The sequence below is a fragment of the Aquarana catesbeiana genome, linkage group LG13 (assembly GCF_042186555.1).
Source record: "Aquarana catesbeiana isolate 2022-GZ linkage group LG13, ASM4218655v1, whole genome shotgun sequence".
In the NCBI taxonomy this organism is placed as follows: Eukaryota; Metazoa; Chordata; class Amphibia; order Anura; family Ranidae; genus Aquarana; species Aquarana catesbeiana.
Genome location: NC_133336.1, coordinates 216,240,104 through 216,260,233, shown reverse-complemented (window position 1 = coordinate 216,260,233; position 20,130 = coordinate 216,240,104). Strand labels below are relative to the sequence as shown.

General features: G+C 51.2%; 1 protein-coding gene across 2 annotated transcripts in view; it reads right to left on the bottom strand.

Moving 5' to 3' along the window:
• The window catches only part of ZBTB7B (zinc finger and BTB domain containing 7B), a 54,492-nt gene extending 34,865 nt beyond the window's left edge, over positions 1-19,627 (bottom strand). For both annotated transcript variants that reach the window (XM_073608713.1, XM_073608714.1), the window contains exon 1: positions 19,357-19,627. The gene's annotated coding sequence lies outside the window, so the exon portion shown is untranslated. The remainder of the gene's footprint in view (positions 1-19,356) is intronic.
• Positions 19,628-20,130: the final 503 nt, after the last annotated feature.

The following is a 20,130-nucleotide window of genomic DNA, read 5'->3' as shown; positions in this document are numbered from 1 at the left end:
CCTGCCAAGTGGCATTGACCCAAAAACTAGCCATGCACCATACAATTGGAGATCAATTAGCCACAGCTCAAGTAACCCCTAGCAACCTATGGAGAAACCATACGAAACCTGGTTGAGAATGGCTGGTCTAACCCCTCACCAAGCCATCCAAAATTATAAAAAAAAAAAAAAAAAAAAAAAAAAAAGTTTAAAAACTTAAGATATGGTTAGAGGTTTGATTTTGGGGTTCAATCAAAGTTAACAACCGGTAAATAGATTTTTTGGGCGTGATCAGTATTTGGACAGTGATAAAAATCTACTTTTCCTAAAAAGTTCCTTTGCTGAAGCTTCTGGCGTCAAAAACCAAAGTACTCTATCCTGGAGGCCAACTTCTCAAAACCCGAGTCTCAGCAGACGCTCCATAACGGGAAGACGTGGTTATTGCCTGAGAGGGGTTGAAAAGCATTTTTGAAGATTCTTTATTTTTTTTGCTCCACCATCTTTTTAAAAGGGCCAATATATTACCTGCCCCTACCCACAATCCTCCTCATTCGGAAGAGGAGCAGCAGTTGATTCTGAGTTCATCAAAGGATGCATGAGAAGAGATTTGAAGGCCTGCCTGGCACCCTGCAAATGATTAGGGGACACATGCAGGAAGCCTGGGAAATGCTGAAGGCATCTGAAGAAGAGTTAGAACTTTGGAAAATTCCATTGTGGAACCAACTTTACAACGGACACCATTTAGCGTAAAAAAAAAAAAAAAAAAAAAAAAGGGACGCAAGGGGGTCTTCTATATGGCCGACTAGCTCATACTCTGACCATAGTAAGTTTGTTTACTCGTCATGTACTCCGTAGCAGCCGGGTCATCTTCCCCATCTCTGGCAGCGAGGAACAACCAGATGACGGCACAGTGCGAGGCAAAACTCGAATCCTCCCCGCACAGATTTAGAAGAGAACTCCGAGGCTCGATAAATATTTTATCTACAAAATGATACAGCGTTAATGCAGGAAGCTCATGAAACATGCAGTAGGAGCGAGTGCGTACCAGGTTCTTCAAGTAGGAGCATCAGAGGGGATTGGGGAAGTAAAGATTATAAGCTCTTGGGTCAAAGCAGGAGTCACCAGGATAATAAGGCGCTCGATGTGTGAGATGTACCCGGGAATGAAGTCTGACTGGAGAGACTGCGGCACGTCATCACCTGACCTTATTCCTCGGACTTGAATCCTGTCAGGGCGTAATCTGGGTACACCCACACCGGGACAAAATAAACTGATTCACAGCAGTGATGTAATTTGACGGGGGGGAAGATAGCTGCTGGAATGACACATTACAATATTATACATGGTTGTGAACCAGTGGTTGTCAACGTATGCAATATAGGGGACCCCAACTGGAGCCTCCCAACATAACCAAAAATATGCAATCCTACAAAAGATTAGGGTTACATACTACGGGATATGGCCAACGTTTGGGGTCATGCTGGGGCTGGAGACTGGCAAGAGACAGTTAGATAATGGCGATATATTCCAAGTGTGGTTGGACACTGAAAAAATGCTGCAGGAGACGTTGAGAGATTTCGGACATGATACATGTGTGGTTGGAGACTGGAGATGTGCTGCAGGAGACAGACTGGGGACAGTGGGGTGAGAGAACGGAGCTATTCAGTAGAAGATAGAGACTGGGGACATTATACATGAGACTGAAAGTCATGCGGCAGGAGACAGAGACCAGTGATAGGACCCAAGTCTGGTTGAAGACTAAAGATATGATGCTGGAGACAGAGGCTGGGGTCATGATCCCAGTGTGGTTGGAAGCTGCAGGAGATCGATCCCCTGACATGATCCAAGTGTGGTTGCAGCATACAAAACTGGGGACGTGAGCCACATGTGGTTGGAGACTGAAGATATGCTCCAGGAGACAAGACTGGGGACATAATCCACATGTGGTTGGAGACTGAAGATATGCTCCAGGAGACAAGACTGGGGATATGATCCTCATGTGGTTGGAGATATGCTGCTGGGGACATGATCCACATGTGGTTGGAGATATGCTGCTGGGGACATGATCCACATTTGTCTGGAGATTGGAGAAATGCTGCAACAAACAAGACTGAGGACATGATCCACATGTGGTTGGAGACTGGACATATGCCGTAAAAGACAAGACTGATGACATGATCCACATGTGGTTGGAGACTGGAGGTATGCTGCCAGATACAAGACTGAGGACATGATCTACATGTGCTTGGGAACTGTAGATATGCTGTAGCATACAAAACTTCTGTCCCCTGTAGGATATTTCCAGACTCCAACCACATGTGGATGATGTCCATCCACATGTGGTTAGAGTCTGGAGATATCCTGTAGGGGACAGATAATGGGGACATGATCCACCCGTTACTGAAAAATACCTTTGCTACTGGCTGCTGGGATCAATTGAATTGCTCAAGAAGTACCACATTTTCCAATGAACCTTATTCTGGAGGAGAAAATCATTATGGTTCGTGGAATCAAACTTTTTTTTTTTTTTTTAAATAATAAAGTTACCCCTCCTTATCAAATCGATGTCTGATGGAGATCTCAATTTTGGGCGGATGCTCTTAGGAGCTCTGGGTCTCTGTATCGGAATTCCCAGCTCCACCCACCCAAGGGGTATCATCCAGACCGCTGGACACTCAATTTCACAAGAACCAACTGCCGTGCCCTCAGTCCAGAAGTCTGGCTATAAGCCAACAGGTGCCGCCTCAGCCTACCAAACACCCACCCATACATAAAATATCAGTTTTTCGTGAATTTAACATTTAATTAATTCCCTGCCGAATTATTAAATCACATTTATGGGATCGGATGCATAAAAAAAAATCAGTTGCAGTATTGCAGGAAGCAGCTGATGCGATAACCGGATTCATTAAGGACTGCTGTGATGGTTATGGAGTGGAATGCCGGGGGCCCCCCAGGGAGACTCGGGGCCCTCATGCAACAATTGTACGTATTGCACACTTGCGGCAGCTGGAGGTCCCCAGGCCCTTGTATGATGAGAGCAGCTCCCTGTTCAAAGATTTCTCTTCCATTTCATCATCTCTCTCTCCCCCCACTACGACACCTGCAGGATAACCGGGGGGCCCCGTGGGGCATCAACCTGCCACATCTGTCCAGCTGGGGGGGTGATGAAAACTGAGCAAGAGATACCAGGCCAGCTACAACATTGATCATTCCCCAAATAGTGTCCTGCCAGTACACAAGTCACCGAGCACTGCCGACATATCGCAATGTTCTGATCACATGCAGGATCCTTCACTCTCGCCGGTCTACAGCAAGTTCCCAACACGATGGGAGATACACAATACCATCAAAAGTCTGTGAACCCCTGACCATCACACCTACTGTACATCAGATTGTTGAACATTCCATTCCTGAACCATGCCCATTATTATGGAGTCTCTTAACTCTTCTGGGAAGACTTTGCATAAAATTTTGGAAGGTGTCTGTGGGAATTTGTGCCAATTTGTGAGATTAGGTACTGATGTAGGATGAGAAGACCTGGCTCACACATTAGGCCTCACATTGGGCACCAAAAAAGGAGACCTGGCCCACACATTGGGCACACATCGGGCCTCACCACGTTGGGTTCCAAAAAAAGGAGACCTGGCCCACACAACGGGTCCCATGTAGGGCATCAATAAAAGGAGGAGACCTGGCTCACACATCAGGCCTCATGTTGGGAACCAAAAAAAAAAAAAAAATGACCTGGCTCACACATGAGCATTTCAATTCCCCCCAAAGGTGTTTAGTAGGGATGAGGTCAAGGCTCTGTATAGGACACGTGAGTTCCTCCACACCAAACTGGTCAAACCATGTCTTTATGGAGCTCATTTTCTACACGGGGGAACAGTCATGGTGGAACACAAAAGGGTCTTCCCCAAACGGTTACCACAAGGTAGGAAGGACACAATTGTCTATAATGTCTTTGTATGATGTAGCATGGCAATATAATTTCATGCACCTGACTGTACAAGTGTGTGAAAGACATCATCCAACCTGCAATAAAGGTATGGGCCTTTATACCTTTCTCTAATGATCAGTCATGAGGCTGTAAACCTTATCTAGTAGTAGTTGGTCACATTCAACTGGACTTGTTCTGTAGATGTTGAAAACGTGCCGTAGCTTCTCCAAGCCACTTCTTCTGGTCAATTAGAACTGAAGAAGTGGCTTGTAGAAGCTACGAAACCGTCAACACTACAGAACAAGTCAAGGTGACTTAACTACTAGCTATAACATGACCTAGATAAAGGAGAATCTTCACAGACACTTTAAACCCTGCTCCTCATACAGTGCAACCTACCTCCACACCGCGGCAGATAGTCAGTGCTCATTCCTACTTACCACAGGACTGCCTCCATCTCTGGACACCTTGCCAAAATCAAAAAGGTGTCCTCTTCCTCCGCTGAGCCTTTTTTTTTTTCCCTTCTTACCCTTATCCTGGACCCTCTAACCACTTCCCATGGGTTGTATTGTGGTACACTTGTTTTCTCCACCTGAATTCATACTGTTGGAACTCCTCACAATGTTCAAGTTTTGTCCAGCCATTTTCAACCAGAGTTCCCCCAGAGGTTGCTATGTGCTCCTTGAGTCGGGGCTGATGGACCTCCCATTTGATGATGTCTACATAGTTCCTTGGGTCCATAGTGGGCCTATAGGCAAGGTCTCCTTTGATTTTGGCAAGGTGTCCAGAGGCGGAGGCAATCTGGTGGTAATTAGGAATGAGTACCAACAATCTGTGAAGATTCTCCTTTATCTAGGTCATGGTATAGCTAGTAGTAAGTCACATAGACTTGTTCTGTAATGTTGACATTTTGTACCTTCTGCTGATGACCGATGGACCTCCCACCCAGCGAGGCCTACATAGTTCCCCGAGTGGTAAATGATGGACCTCCCACCTGACGATGCCTACATAGTTCCTTGAATAGTGGCTGATGGGCCTCCAACCCGATGATGCCTAAATAGATCACTGAGTAGTGGCTGATGGACCTCCCATCTGACAATGCCAACATAGTTTCTTAAATAGTGACTGATGGCCGATGGACCTCCCACCCGACGATACCCACATAGTCCTTGAGTAGTGGCTGATGGACCTCCCATCTGATGATGCCTACATAGTTTCAAGGCCAACATCATTGGCAGAGCCAGCAGCATGACACCACTGATCTTATAGCCATCTGTAATGGGGACATTTTTACCCCACTGGCCCCCAATTAACTGGCACTAGAAGGGGTTCTCCAACATATAAAATTATTTCAAGGGTTTCTCTGGAATAAAAAGGTTGAGAAAGACTGTTATATGCAATCGAGTTGAACACCCCTCCACCCCATGAGCCTGATGGCTCAGTCCAGAAGTATAATGTCGGTTCTGCAACTTTACTTCTAGATACGGCCTGCTCCCGGTTGGATTTCCATGGAAACCCCCTCTTCCCCCGACTGTGGTTCCACCCGTTTTCTGCTTTTCTAATGAAAAAATGACTAAAGATAAAAGTAAATAGAAAAAAAAGCCAGTTGATCGAGTGAAGGTAAAAAACGTTTTTTATTATTTCGCCCCCAAATCGCGTCAACGTTCCACTAGAGTTGCCCACAACAAGTCACAATCTGATGGTGGATTTCCTGTTCCTACCAACGTCTTAATCTGATCGTTCAGTTTCGATGGAAATAATTTTTCGCTCAATTATGACAGGAACGTTCTGACTGGATCAAAACAGAATATCGATCAGATAAGACCAAACCTGCATCGTCCTGCCTGGTACGTAGGCGAACGTCTACAGCTCTTGTCAACAAATGACGGAGAATCGTCAAAAGGACTGAGCGTGCGTGGGGGTCACCCAGCAATGTTCATGAATAGGAAGTGATTGGATCTAATAAACAGATGAACGACCTTCATTAAACATTACAACCAATAGGCAGGCAGGGTGCTCAGCCCATTGACCCCCCCCCCCCCCGCCGCCAGTCCTTTCAGATCGGTCATCTCAGAAGTCCATCTCAATAATCTTATTGTTCCATCGCAACAATAAAAGTGATATAAACCGATCGCTAAAATCCCCTTTCAAAAAGGACTAAATCTGCAACTTTCATTAAAATAATCCCTGGCGATCCTACCAGGAAGGCCCTTGTTGAGGAATTTCCTGTTATAGGGTGACGATGCTCTGTCCTCATTTGTGATTTGCTCTCCTGCGTTGTCACCCTTTCACGCAGAATTCCTTTGGAGGCTACAAGCGGCTGTTTAAGGTGTTCAAAAAAAAAAAAATCAAAAAAGGTTAAGTAACACCCTACAACCCCCCCCGGGCACCCACCCTACCCCACCTGCCCCCACCTTCTCATTTTTTCACATTAAACAGCCACTTGTAGCCTCCATAGGTAATCTGTGTGACAGGGTGACAACGCAGTAGAGCAAATTTGCAGATGGGGACAGAGCGTTGTCACCCTTACATAGGTGCACATCCTGCGGCCTCCAGATGTGCTAACAAAGGAAAGAAAAAGTGAAGACCCCCCCACCCCCCCCCAGCAGCAGTCACCCATTAAAGTAATATGAATAAAAAACGCAGCCTCTATAGAAGAGACTCATCTACATGGAAAATAGTATAACACATCGCCATAAGCCAAAAACTTTTTTTTAGTTTGTTATTAGATACAATATGTCAGGGTTAGATCCCCCATCAGGCTCTTATAGCTGAGTCCCCATTGGGAGATTTCCTTCACTTCCTGTTCTGGAGAAAACAACAGGAAGTGACAGTTATAACTGGAAGAGGTTTCCCCAGTCCATTTCCACACATCTTCCTGTTCTAGAGACAACGCAACATTTTAGATTTCCCATCATTTTCTGTCTCAATGGTGACAGTTCTCGGGATGCCAAGAGGATTGTGGATCTCCATATTATCATCCATTGATGCCCATTAAAACCCAGCAGGGGGTCCAACCCTTTGGTAATATTAGAAACTCACAACACAGAAAAGGAATCAGGGGGACGCAACGCGCTGGGGCTCAGGGTAAAATCTGCGACCAACGTCATTTACCACCCCCGTTTATCTGAGGGGGCGATCCCCCCCCCTCACACACACACACCAATTATTAAATGGCACCGAGGAGATGACCTGCCGTTAACACTTTCTTGGCAGCGATAACGGAAGCTCGACAAAATCAGGAGGGGGTATAAGAATCATGCTGATCCTTGAGATCCCCGCCTCCCAAATTCTCCAAGAACGCACAGCAGGACTATAAATGTGGGGGTGCACTGTGTCCCTGGGGACACGGCACAAAGGAGAGAAAAGACCCTTCACTATGTGACACAACCCTGGGTCATTCTGCTACGGCCACATCTAGCCATGACAAACAATGCAACTCGATTTATAAGCAACCACCCCCAACCAAGCCCATCCACGTACCGCCCCCTACAAGGAATGAGCTACGAGGGGCAGATCAGAAAGAATGATCACGTCAGTTCCCAGTGACGTCTATCCTGCCCTTTAAAGTCCAAGATCACACAGGTGTATACTGACAGCACTGGCAGGTGTGGGAGGGGAATTTGCCGCACAGTCGGGGCCCCGGGGTTTTCAGTTATGGGGCCCACAAACAAGGCGTGAGATCACCGCTAAGCGTTAAAGCGAACACTATAGGAGCCCAGCACAGAGCCACAAGGCCCAGGACAGGAGTCACACAGCAGCTTTATTTTTAAGGGGACTGCAAGGGGCACGGCAAGGACCCCAAATATTTGTCAAAACTACACTTATAATAATAGTGTCTACACTGGAGAGCCCAGGGGTCCCTGATAAGGTCACTAAAGGGAATTAGCTACACTGTATAGAAGCGGGACCCCTGAACTTCCAATCATGGCCCCCCCGTGGACTCCCCAAAGTACAATCACAGCCCCCAGGGAAGCCTGAGTTCCCCATTACAGTCCCTCAGGTGGGCTGGCAAGTCTCTGACCAGCTTGGGTTGCTCCTGTAACCCTCTTGCTGCACTGGAGAGCCCAGGGGGTCCATAATAAGGTCATCTCTAACAAATGGACTACATTGCATAGAAGCAGGACCCCCAAACATCCAATCACAGCCCCCCCCAGGAAACCCAGAGCTCCACATTACAACCCCTCGGGAGTGCTGACAGGTCTCTGACAGCTCAGTTTTCTCTTGTAACTCTTTCTACACTGGAGAGCCCAGGGGTCCAAAATAAGGTCAAAATAGGAAACAGGGGGTCCCGCATAGCAGAGGGGACCCCCGATTCGGACAATCACAGCCCCCTGAACAGCCAATCACAGCACCCAGGGAACCCTAAGTGCCCCATTACAGCCACTGGGGAAGGCTGACAAATGTCTGACAGCTTGGGTTGCTCCTGTAACTCTCTTGCTGCACTGGAGAGCCCAGGGGTCGTTAACTTATACACTGACCTATACACTGCATAGAAGCGGGACACCCTGAACGTCCAATCCCAGCCCCCCAGATATCTAATCACAGCCCCCCCAGGGAACCTTGCGTGCCCCATTACAGCCCCTTGGGAGAGCTGACAAGTCTCTGACAGTTCGGGTTGCTCCTGTAAGGTCACTAAGGAAATAGACTACACTGCATAGAAGCGGGACCCCCAAATGTCCAATCACAGCCCCCGGGGGACCCTGGGTGCCCCATTACAGCCCCTCAGGAGGGCTGACAAGTCATTGACAGCTCAGGTTGCTCCTGTAACTCTCTTGCTGCACCGGAGCGTCCAGGGGTCGCCCATAAAAGGTCACTATAGTAAATGGACTACACTGCATAGAAGCGGACCCCCAAACGTCCAGTCACAGCCCCCAGGGAACCCCTAAGCACCCCATTACAGCCCCTCAGGAGTGCTGGCAGGTCTCCGACAGCTCAGGTTGCTCCTTTAACTCTCTTGTTGCTGTACTGGAGAGCCCAGGGGTCCCCGATAATGTCACTATAAATGAAATGGACTACACTGCATAGAGGAGGGAATCCTGAACATCCAATCACAGCCCTCAGGGAAGCCTGAGCTCCCCATTACAGCCCCCCCAGGAGGGCTGATAAGTCTCTAACCCGCTCAGGTTGTTCCTGTAACAGTCTTGCTGGACTGGAGAGCCCAGGGGTCCCCGATAAAGGTCACCATAGGAAATGGACTACACCGCATATAAGCGGCACCCCCAAACGTCCAGTCACAGCCCCCAGGGAACCCTAAGCACCCCATTACAGCCCCTTGGGAGTGCTGGCAGGTCTCCGACAGCTCAGGTTGCTCCTTTAACTCTCTTGTTGCTGTACTGGAGAGCCCAGGGGTCCCCGATAAGGTCACCATAGGAAATGGACTACACCGCATAGAAGCAGGACCCCTGAACATCCAGTCACAGCCTGCCTGGGGACCTCCAAAACGTCCAATCACAGTCCCCAGGAACCCTGAGCACACCATTACAGCCCCTCGGGTGCACTGACAGGTCTCTGACAGCTCAGGTTGCTCCTGTAAATTCTCTTGTTGCTGTACTGGAGAGCCCAGGGGTCCCCGATAAGGTCACTATAAAGGAAATGGACTACACTGCATAGAAGTAGGAATCCCTGAACATCCAATCACAGCCCTCAGGGAAGCCTGAGATCCCCATTATAGCCCCCCAGGAGGGCTGATAAGTCTCTAACCGTTCAGGTTGCTCCTGTAACAGTCTTGCTGGACCGGATAGTCCAGGGGTCCCTGACAAAGGTCACCATAGGAAATGGACTACACCGAATAGAAGCAGCACCCCCAAACGTCCAATCACAGCCCCCAGGAACCCTGAGCGCCCCATTACAGCCCCTCGGGTGCACTGACAGGTCTCTGACAGCTCAGGTTGCTCCTGTAAATTCTCTTGCTGTGTCATCACCACCAAACACGCCGATTATCACCTTATTAGCACCGCACACACCTTGGCCTTAATCCGTCTCCGGCAGAGAAAAAACAACAACACAGCGCGGTGAGGAAACCTGAAGACGCAATCACCTGGAATCTGCCAGATCCAGTCCGCAGGTATCACTACCCACCGCAGGAACATGTAAAGCAGTCGGGGAGGGCCCCTTACAAGCCGGGAGTCAGGGAAAGATCTGGTTACCGGCCAGGAAGACATAGATCCTCGGTGGCTCCTCGTACTACAGCCTAATAAAAATACAAAATCGCAATGTGGGGGGAGGGGGGGCGGACATTATATAGTGATTAGTGATACTATTTCATGTTGTATACCCCAGGAGCTTGCACTCCTCTGAATTTAAATGGTGACCCCCCCCAAGAGTGACCGCAGACGGCGGATATTTTCCAGCATCCTGGATGATCTACTCAGCTCATTTCAAATAAGATTTTGGCGGCGATGTGCGTTTTTTTGAATTTGCGGCACGTTAAAAAAAACTTGGATATTGTGTGAGATGTGACAGCGAAACCCCCCCCGCCCCCAGGACAGAGCAGCAGCGGCCCGCAGAGCTGACACTTCAATCTCACAAGGCGGTGAGTCAGCACACACATACACAGCAACGGCGGCAAGTGTCACCCGTCCTGTTTGAGGAAATGGTAAATAGGACGTCCCACCCCTGTAATTACAGCTCATTATCTGACACACAGACCCCTCCCAAAACACACAGCACCCTTTAACCAACCTGGGCCGAGCCCCCAGCGGCACCTGACGACGAGGTGGGGGGGTTTGGGAGGAGGAGGAGGGGTGGGGAAGTTTATCCAGAGGGTCCGGTCAGACCTGACTCAACTGTCAGCGCGCAGCACTTTGCAGACGGTTGGGCTGGTGGGCTGCGCCTTTAAGAGGTCTGTCAGTTGAAGGACTTCCTTATCTGTGTGCTGGAGGGTGTCAGGACCTCCGGGCTGTTTACACACCCCCCCCCCCCAGCCGCCGCTGCCGTGTGTACACGTCAATACACACACCCCCCCCACCGCCAAACCGGCTGTGACCACCTCCGCCCGGAGACCGCGCCGTGTACCCACAACTCCACCATCAGGAGTCTACTAAAAGGCCCACTGACCCCCGAAAAAAGCGCGACACCTATAAAAAGCGCCCGTTTCTAATGATGTGCTAATAGCGGCGTCTACGGCTGAAGTGTGGCGGCCATCTTTAATCGCCATATAAAAAGTTTACCCTCATCTGTCTGGCCATAGTTGCGTGGCTTCTGTAGCAAAAAAAAAAAAAAACTGGTCGGCCATCTTTAACGTCATATAAAAGCGAGCCCTCGCGGGTTAAACATCTGTCAGCCATCTTTAATGCGGCATTAATCGCAATATTGTTTAAAGCGAAGCTTACTACGGCAGCCATTTTTATCGCACGGTGTCACGTGGCATTGATGTAGCTGAACTTCTGTCGGCCATCTTTAATGCAGTCGTGCAACATCTACAACTTGTCGGCCATCTTTGACGCCATAAAACTTGTGCTGTCTGCAGCCTAAACATCTGTCGGCCATCTTTAATATGGTTGCGTACAGATGCGTTGGTCATTTTTAATGCTGTATATAGCGAGCTGTCGCAGCTGAAACATCTGTCGGCCATCTTTAATGTGGCATCTGTAAAGCCAAGTTTATATCGGCCATCTTTAACATGCTATAATGTGCATCTATAAGGCTACACTTGTGTTGGCCATCTTTAATGTTTTATAAACACACGTCAACTATAAGGCTACACTTGTGTTGGCCATCTTTAATGTTTTATAAACGCACGCCAACTATAAGCCTACACTTGCGTCGGCCATCTTTAATGTGGTATAAACGCACGGCATCTATAAGGCTACACTTGCGGTGGCCATCTTTAATGTGGTATAATGCAGGCATCTATATGGCTACACTTGCGTCAGCCATCTTTAATGTGGTATAAATGCACATCATCTATAAGGCTACACTTGCGTCGGCCATCTTTAATGTGGTATAACGCACGGCATCTATAGGGCTACACTTACGTCGGCCATCTATAAGGATAATATTGTGTCGGCCATCTTTAACACGGTATAACGCAACAGCATCTATAAAGCGAATATTGTGTCGGCCATCTTTATGTGTGGCTTTAAGCACGGTATCTTTACAGTGAAACTTGTGGCAGCCATCTTTAAATCTCAGAAAGGTCACGCAGCATTGATAATGCTTAACTTCTACCGGCTGTCTTAAAACGCAGTTGTGAGGCATCTACAGCTAGACTGCGTCGGCCATCTTTAACGCCGTATAACGCGAGCCGTTGTGGATTAAACATCCGTCAGCCATGTTTATGTGGCATCTGTAAAGCCAAAACTTGTATCGGCCATCTTTAAAGCAGTATAATGTGTGGCAGCTGAAGGGCTACACTTGTGTCAGCCATCTTTAATGTGGTATATCGCATGGCATCTATAGGACTAAACTTATGTCGGTCATCTTTAATGTGATATAAAATGCACAGCATCTATAAATCTGAACTTCTGTTGGCAAGCTTTAGCGCGGTATAATGTGTGGCATCTATAGGGCTACACTTATGGACATTTTTTAAGCATGTATATTGTGTGGTATCTATAGGGTTGAACTTTTGTCAGCCATCTTTAAAAGCACCATAACGCACGGCATCTATAAAGCTGAATTTCTGTTGCTGTGTGTTATACCACATTAAAAAATGGTCATCTATAGGGCTAAACCTTTGTCGGCCATCTTTAATGTGGTATAATGCATGGCATCTATAGGGCTAAACTCGTGTCAGCCATCTTTAATGTGGTACAACGCACAGCATCTATAATGCTGAACTTCTGTGGGCCATCTTTGATGTGGTATAACACAAATAATCTAGAAGGCTAAACTTGCGTCGGCCATCTTTAATGTGGAATAGCGCATGGCGTTTATAAGGTTAAACTTGCGTCGGCCATCTTTAACGAATGGGATTTAAAAGGTTAAACTTGCGTCGGCCATCTTTAGCACATGGCATTTATAGGGCTAAACTTGCTTCGGCAGTCTTTAACTCGATATTAAGCTCAGCACGTACAACCTGATTTTCTTTCGCCCATTTCTGAGGCCACATAAAACGCATCGATCTACGAACCAAAACTCCTTTCGTCCATCTCCATCGCCGACGTTCCATAAAACCCAGCGCGTCAGATGGCCGAAGGGGTCAGGCAGAGGGCAGTCGGCCGGCGCTCTGCCGCCCCCCCCTCCCCACCATGTCCCCGAATAATCGCCACGCCAGATCCGCGGAGAGCCGGGGGAGGTGGGATTCCGTGTCCTCCTCAGCAAATCCACCGCGACCTCCATCGCTAAAGACCCCCTTCAACAGCCTGCCGTCAGCAAGGAAAGCCGGGATTAGCGCAGGTTTATCCGCACAGGGAGGGGCGGCCAGGCAAAGGTGACAGGGGTAAAGACTTCATTAACCCCTTCCTCGCCAGCTACCCAGCCCCCCCCCCCCAACGTAAAACGCCATAAAAGTCTACCTGATCCGGCAAAGGAAGGGTTAAACAATGGAAATTACGTTTTCGTTTCATTATTCTGATATCAGGAATACAAAAAGTTTTTTTTTTTTTTGCAAAGGGGAATATTGGACGTGGAAGTTTGAAGAGGGGAACTCAGAGGGGGAGGAGCCTGAGAGCGAGTGTCAGCTCCTGGGGCAAAGGCAGGTGGATGGGGGGTGGGGGGTGGGGGGGGGGGGGGGAGACACCTGAAGGCATCGTCACTGGGTACAAAATGTGACAAATGTTAGAGGAGAGAGACATAGATACAAATGTCAGAAAAGTAACAAGAAGTATCGAAACGTCACAATGTAACAAATAGGAATGTATGGAAATAGGAGCCAGTGATGAGGAATGTATCCAAATGTCACAATGTATCAAAAACATATGACAGTGCAACAATGTATCAAAAACGTATGACAGTACAACAATGTAACAAAAACGTATGACAGTACAACAATGTAACAAAAACGTATGACAGTACAACAATGTAACAAAAACGTATGACAGTACAACAATGTAACAAAAACATATGACAGTACAACAATGTAACAAAAACATATGACGGTACAACAATGTAACAAATCTACAACTAGAAATGTATCCAATATGACACAGTGAGGAGAAATGTATCACAATGTATCAAATCTTCTACATATAGAAATGTATCACAATATCATAAACCTAGGAAGTGTTATATAGTAATAATAATAATAATAATAAATAATAATAAGACAAACCAGGAAGAGAGGTAACAAAGTAACAATGGGCTGATTGCACGGAGCAGGAAACGTATGGGGGGGGTCACATAGGAGGAAGTTCATCCACACATTACAATGTAACAATCGAAGAAATAAATAGAAATGTTTGGATCGGGGACACCGGGAAACATTTTCATACATGAAGAGGAATAAAGGAGAAGACGGGGGGGGGGGGCGGCGTTGGCGAGGGGGGGGGTGGGAGGGGGGTTGATAAGAACGCGGGTCGGGGGTAAAGTCTGCAATATGGCACAGCAAAAAAAAAAAAAAATCATAAAACAAGGCGGGGGTCTGGTAAGGGAGGGGGCAGGGCCATACAGGGGGCAAAAAAAGAGAAGAAAATTCCCTCCAGATGGAATATATAAAGGGGGGGGCAGGATGGTGAGAGTTAAATGTGACAGATGTAACCCAGGTGAGGGGTAATAACTGGCACTGATGCCAATGCGGGGGGGGTAGATAATACATCTGCCAGGACCATGTGTGCTGGGCAGGGGATGGTAGGGTTCGTGGGGGGGGTCTCAGCTCAGAGAGGAGACATCCTGGGTGTTGGGGGGGTCTCAGCTCAGAGAGGAGACATCCTGGGTGTTGGGGGGTCTCAGCTCAGAGAGGAGAGGAGACATCCTGGGTGTTGGGGGGGTCTCAGAGAGGAGAGGAGACATCCTGGGTGTTGGGGGGTCTCAGAGAGGAGAGGAGACATTCTGGGTGTTGGGGGGTCTCAGCTCAGAGAAGAGACATCCTGGGTGTTGGGGGGGTCTCAGCTCAGAGAAGAGACATCCTGGGTGTTGGGGGGGTCTCAGCTCAGAGAAGAGACATCCTGGGTGTTGGGGGGGTCTCAGCTCAGAGAAGAGACATCCTGGGTGTTGGGGGGGTCTCAGCTCAGAGAGGAGACATCCTGGGTGTTGGGGGGATCTCAGCTCAGAGAGAAGACATCCTGGGTGTTGGGGGGTCTCAGAGAGGAGAGGAGACATCCTGGGTGTTGGGGGGGGTCTCAGCTCAGAGAGGAGACATCCTGGTTGTTGGGGGGTCTCAGCTCAGAGAGGAGACATCCTGGGTGTTGGGGGGTCTCAGCTCAGAGAGGAGACATCCTGGGTGTTGGGGGGGGGTCTCAGATCAGAGAGGAGACATCCTGGGTGTTGGGGGGGGTCTCAGCTCAGAGAGGAGACATCCTGGGTGTTGGGGGGTCTCAGCTCAGAGAGGAGACATCCTGGGTGTTGGGGGGTCTCAGCTCAGAGAGGAGACATCCTGGGTGTTGGGGGGGTCTCAGCTCAGAGAGGAGACATCCTAGGTGTTGAGGGGGTCTCAGCGAGGAGAGAGGAGACATCCTGGGTGTTGGGGGGTCTCAGCTCAGAGAGGAGACATTCTGGGTGTTGGGGGGGTCTCAGCTCAGGGAGGAGACATCCTGGGTGTTGGGGGGTCTCAGCTCAGGGAGGAGACATCCTGGGTGTTGGGGGGTCTCAGCTCAGGGAGGAGACATCCTGGGTGTTGGGGGGTCTCAGCTCAGGGAGGAGACATCCTGGGTGTTGGGGGGTCTCAGCTCAGGGAGGAGACATCCTGGGTGTTGGGGGGTCTCAGCTCAGGGAGGAGACATCCTGGGTGTTGGGGGGTCTCAGCTCAGGGAGGAGACATCCTGGGTGTTGGGGGGTCTCAGCTCAGGGAGGAGACATCCTGGGTGTTGGGGGGTCTCAGCTCAGGGAGGAGACATCCTGGGTGTTGGGGGGTCTCAGCTCAGGGAGGAGACATCCTGGGTGTTGGGGGGTCTCAGCTCAGGGAGGAGACATCCTGGGTGTTGGGGGGTCTCAGCTCAGGGAGGAGACATCCTGGGTGTTGGGGGGTCTCAGCTCAGGGAGGAGACATCCTGGGTGTTGGGGGGTCTCAGCTCAGGGAGGAGACATCCTGGGTGTTGGGGGAGTCTCAGCTCAGGGAGGAGACATCCTGGTTTATGGGGGGGTCTCAGCTCAGAGAGGAGACATCCTGGTTTATGGGGGGGTCTCAGCTCAGAGAGGAGACATCCTGGTTTATGGGGGGGTCTCAGCTCAGAGAGGAGACATCCTGGGTGTTGGGGGGGATCTCAGCTCAGAGAGGAGACATGCTGGTTGTTGGGGGGGTCTCAGCTCAGAGAGGAGACATCCTGGGTGTTGGGGAGGTCTCAGAGAGGAGAGGAGATATCCTGGGTGTTGGGGGGGTCTCAGAGAGGAGAGGAGATATCCTGGGTGTTGGGGGGTCTCAGCTCAGAGAGGAGACATCCTGGGTGTTGGGGGGGGTCTTAGCTCAGAGAGGAGACATCCTGGGTGTTGGGGGGGGGGTCTCAGCTCAGAGAGGAGACATCCTGGGTGTTGGGGGGGGGGGGTCTCAGCTCAGAGAGGAGACATCCTGGGTGTTGGGGGGGTCTCAGCTCAGAGAGGAGACATCCTGGGTGTTGGGGGGGTCTCAGCTCAGAGAGGAGACATCCTGGGTGTTGGGGGGGTCTCAGCTCAGAGAGGAGACATCCTGGGTGTTGGGAGGGTCTCAGCTCAGAGAGGAGACATCCTGGGTGTTGGGGGGGTCTCAGCTCAGAGAGGAGACATCCTGGGTGTTGGGGGGGTCTCAGCTCAGAGAGGAGACATCCTGGGTGTTGGGGGGGTCTCAGCTCAGAGAGGAGACATTCTGGGTGTTGGGGAGGTCTCAGCTCAGAGAGGAGACATCCTGGGTGTTGGGGGGGGGGGGGGGTCTCAGCTCAGAGAGGAGACATTCTGGGTGTTGGGGGGGTCTCAGCTCAGAGAGGAGACATCCTGGGTGTTGGGGAGGTCTCAGCTCAGAGAGGAGACATTCTGGGTGTTGGGGGGTCTTAGCTCAGAGAGGAGACATCCTAGGTGTTGGGGGGGTCTCAGCTCAGAGAGGAGACATTCTGGGTGTTGGGGGGGTCTCAGCTCAGAGAGGAGACATCCTGGGTGTTGGGGGGGTCTCAGCTCAGAGAGGAGACATCCTGGGTGTTGGGGGGTCTCAGCTCAGAGAGGAGACATCCTGGGTGTTGGGGGGTCTCAGCTCAGAGAGGAGACATCCTGGGTGTTGGGGGGTCTCAGCTCAGAGAGGAGACATCCTAGGTGTTGGGGGGGGTCTCAGCTCAGAGAGGAGACATCCTGGGTGTTGGGGGGGGTCTCAGCTCAGAGAGGAGACATCCTGGGTGTTGGGGGGGTCTCAGCTCAGAGAGGAGACATCCTGGGTGTTGGGGGGGTCTCAGCTCAGAGAGGAGACATCCTGGGTGTTGGGGGGTCTCAGCTCAGAGAGGAGACATCCTGGGTGTTGGGGGGGTCTCAGCTCAGAGAGAAGACATCCTGGGTGTTGGGGGGTCTCAGCTCAGAGAGGAGACATTCTGGGTGTTGGGGGGGGTCTCAGCTCAGAGAGGAGACATCCTGGGTGTTGGGGGGTCTCAGCTCAGAGAGAAGACATCCTGGGTGTTGGGGGGGTCTCAGCTCAGAGAGAAGACATCCTGGGTGTTGGGGGGGGGGTCTCAGCTCAGAGAGAAGACATCCTGGGTGTTGGGGGGTCTCAGCTCAGAGAGGAGACATCCTGGGTGTTGGGGGGGTCTCAGCTCAGAGAGGAGACATCCTGGGTGTTGGGGGGGTCTCAGCTCAGAGAGGAGACATCCTGGGTGTTGGGGGGTCTCAGCTCAGAGAGGAGACATCCTGGGTGTTGGGGGGGTCTCAGCTCAGAGAGAAGACATCCTGGGTGTTGGGGGGGTCTCAGCTCAGAGAGAAGACATCCTGGGTGTTGGGGGGGTCTCAGCTCAGAGAGAAGACATCCTGGGTGTTGGGGGGGTCTCAGCTCAGAGAGGAGACATCCTAGGTGTTGGGGGGGTCTCAGCTCAGAGAGGAGACATTCTGGGTGTTGGGGGGTCTCAGCTCAGAGAGAAGACATCCTGGGTGTTGGGGGGTCTCAGCTCAGAGAGGAGACATCCTGGGTGTTGGGGGGTCTCAGCTCAGAGAGGAGACATTCTGGGTGTTGGGGGGGTCTCAGCTCAGAGAGAAGACATCCTGGGTGTTGGGGGGTCTCAGCTCAGAGAGGAGACATTCTGGGTGTTGGGGGGTCTCAGCTCAGAGAGGAGACATCCTGGGTGTTGGGGGGTCTCAGCTCAGAGAGAAGACATCCTGGGTGTTGGGGGGGTCTCAGCTCAGAGAGAAGACATCCTGGGTGTTGGGGGGTCTCAGCTCAGAGAGGAGACATTCTGGGTGTTGGGGGGTCTCAGCTCAGAGAGGAGACATCCTAGGTGTTGGGGGGGTCTCAGCTCAGAAAGAAGACATCCTGGGTGTTGGGGGGTCTCAGCTCAGAGAGAAGACATCCTGGGTGTTGGGGGGTCTCAGCTCAGAGAGGAGACATCCTGGGTGTTGGGGAGGTCTCAGCTCAGAGAGAAGACATCCTGGGTGTTGGGGGGGTCTCAGCTCAGAGAGGAGACATCCTGGGTGTTGGGGGGGTCTCAGCTCAGAGAGGAGACATCCTGGGTGTTGGGGGGGTCTCAGCTCAGAGAGGAGACATCCTGGGTGTTGGGGGGGTCTCAGCTCAGAGAGGAGACATCCTGGGTGTTGGGGGGGTCTCAGCTCAGAGAGGAGACATCCTGGGTGTTGGGGGGGTCTCAGCTCAGAGAGGAGACATCCTGGGTGTTGGGGGGTCTCAGCTCAGAGAGGAGACATCCTGGGTGTTGGGGAGGTCTCAGCTCAGAGAGAAGACATTCTGGGTGTTGGGGGGGGGGGTCTCAGCTCAGAGAGAAGACATCCTGGGTGTTGGAGGGTGTCTGCCCTGAGCAGTGGGGGGTACAGCGGGGGAGGAAGGCTGAGCAGACGGATGAACGTACACAGTTTGTGGGGGGGGTGTCTGGGGCAGGAGGGGGGGGGGGTCTGACACTTCCAGAGAGGGGATCTGGCCAGGTCACATGAGTACGGAGACAGGAGGGCCCCCGGGGAATGGTGGGGGCCCTGTGTGTGTGTGCTGGGAGGGCGATGACGATAGACTGGCACAGAGATGACAGAGGGGTCTGTGCCCAGCACAGGGGAGGGGGGCAGAGGAGACGACACTTCTGGGGGGGGGGGGGGATCAGGTCGTTGTCACCTAGGTAAGGGGGGGGGGGGGGACAGACGGAGAAGCGATGAGATGACAGGGTGGGGGGTGGGTCCCTCAGGTATCGGTGAAGGGGGGGTATGTCCCTCAGGTGTCGGTGGAGGGGTCTCACCTGCGGTGTCGGCCGATCCTGGGAGGGGGGGGGTTGGGGGGGTCAGCCTGCGTCCCCTCGTCCTCTGCAGCCGCCTTCGTCGTCTCTTCTTCCTCCTGCGGTCTGGGTGGGCTCTGGGCTGCAGGAAGCCTCTGGCTCTCCCCCCTCCCCTCCTGTCACACCTGTCCTGTCCCCTCCCAGCACCCTCACCTGTCCCCCTGGATACAGCTACACCCTGCCACTTCCTGGATCCCACCTGCCTGCCCCTCCCCCCCTCCTCCCCACCTGCCACAGGTTGCCCCAGCCCCCGTCACTGGCCCCTCCCTGCCACCTTTAAACTCTGCCCAGCTGCCATCCTCATGGGGGCCACCTTAACTGACAACCAGGAAGTGCCCTGCGCCACCGGCGCCGCCCATTGGACGGGGAGGGGGCGGGACTCGCGGAGGCCCGGCCCGGGACTGGCTGAGCGCGCTGGCTGTCAGCCCGAGGGGCGGGGCCGCCGGGACGGTGACGAGGAGTCGGCGGAGGGCTCTTAAGGCGGCGACAGGTGGAGGGGGGGAGAGCGCAGCGCTGGGGGGGCCCACCGATAGGATCGATGATAATAAGACCCTCAATACAAATCAATGTGACGATCAGCAGGAAATAAATGATATAAATATTCATTCATCAAAATAATAATAAAGACAATCATTTATAATAATAATAATCAAATAATTATAATTATGTCCCACTAAGGCGCTTAATGTAATTATTATTTTATATTAGTATTATTATTATATTCTTATTATTATTATT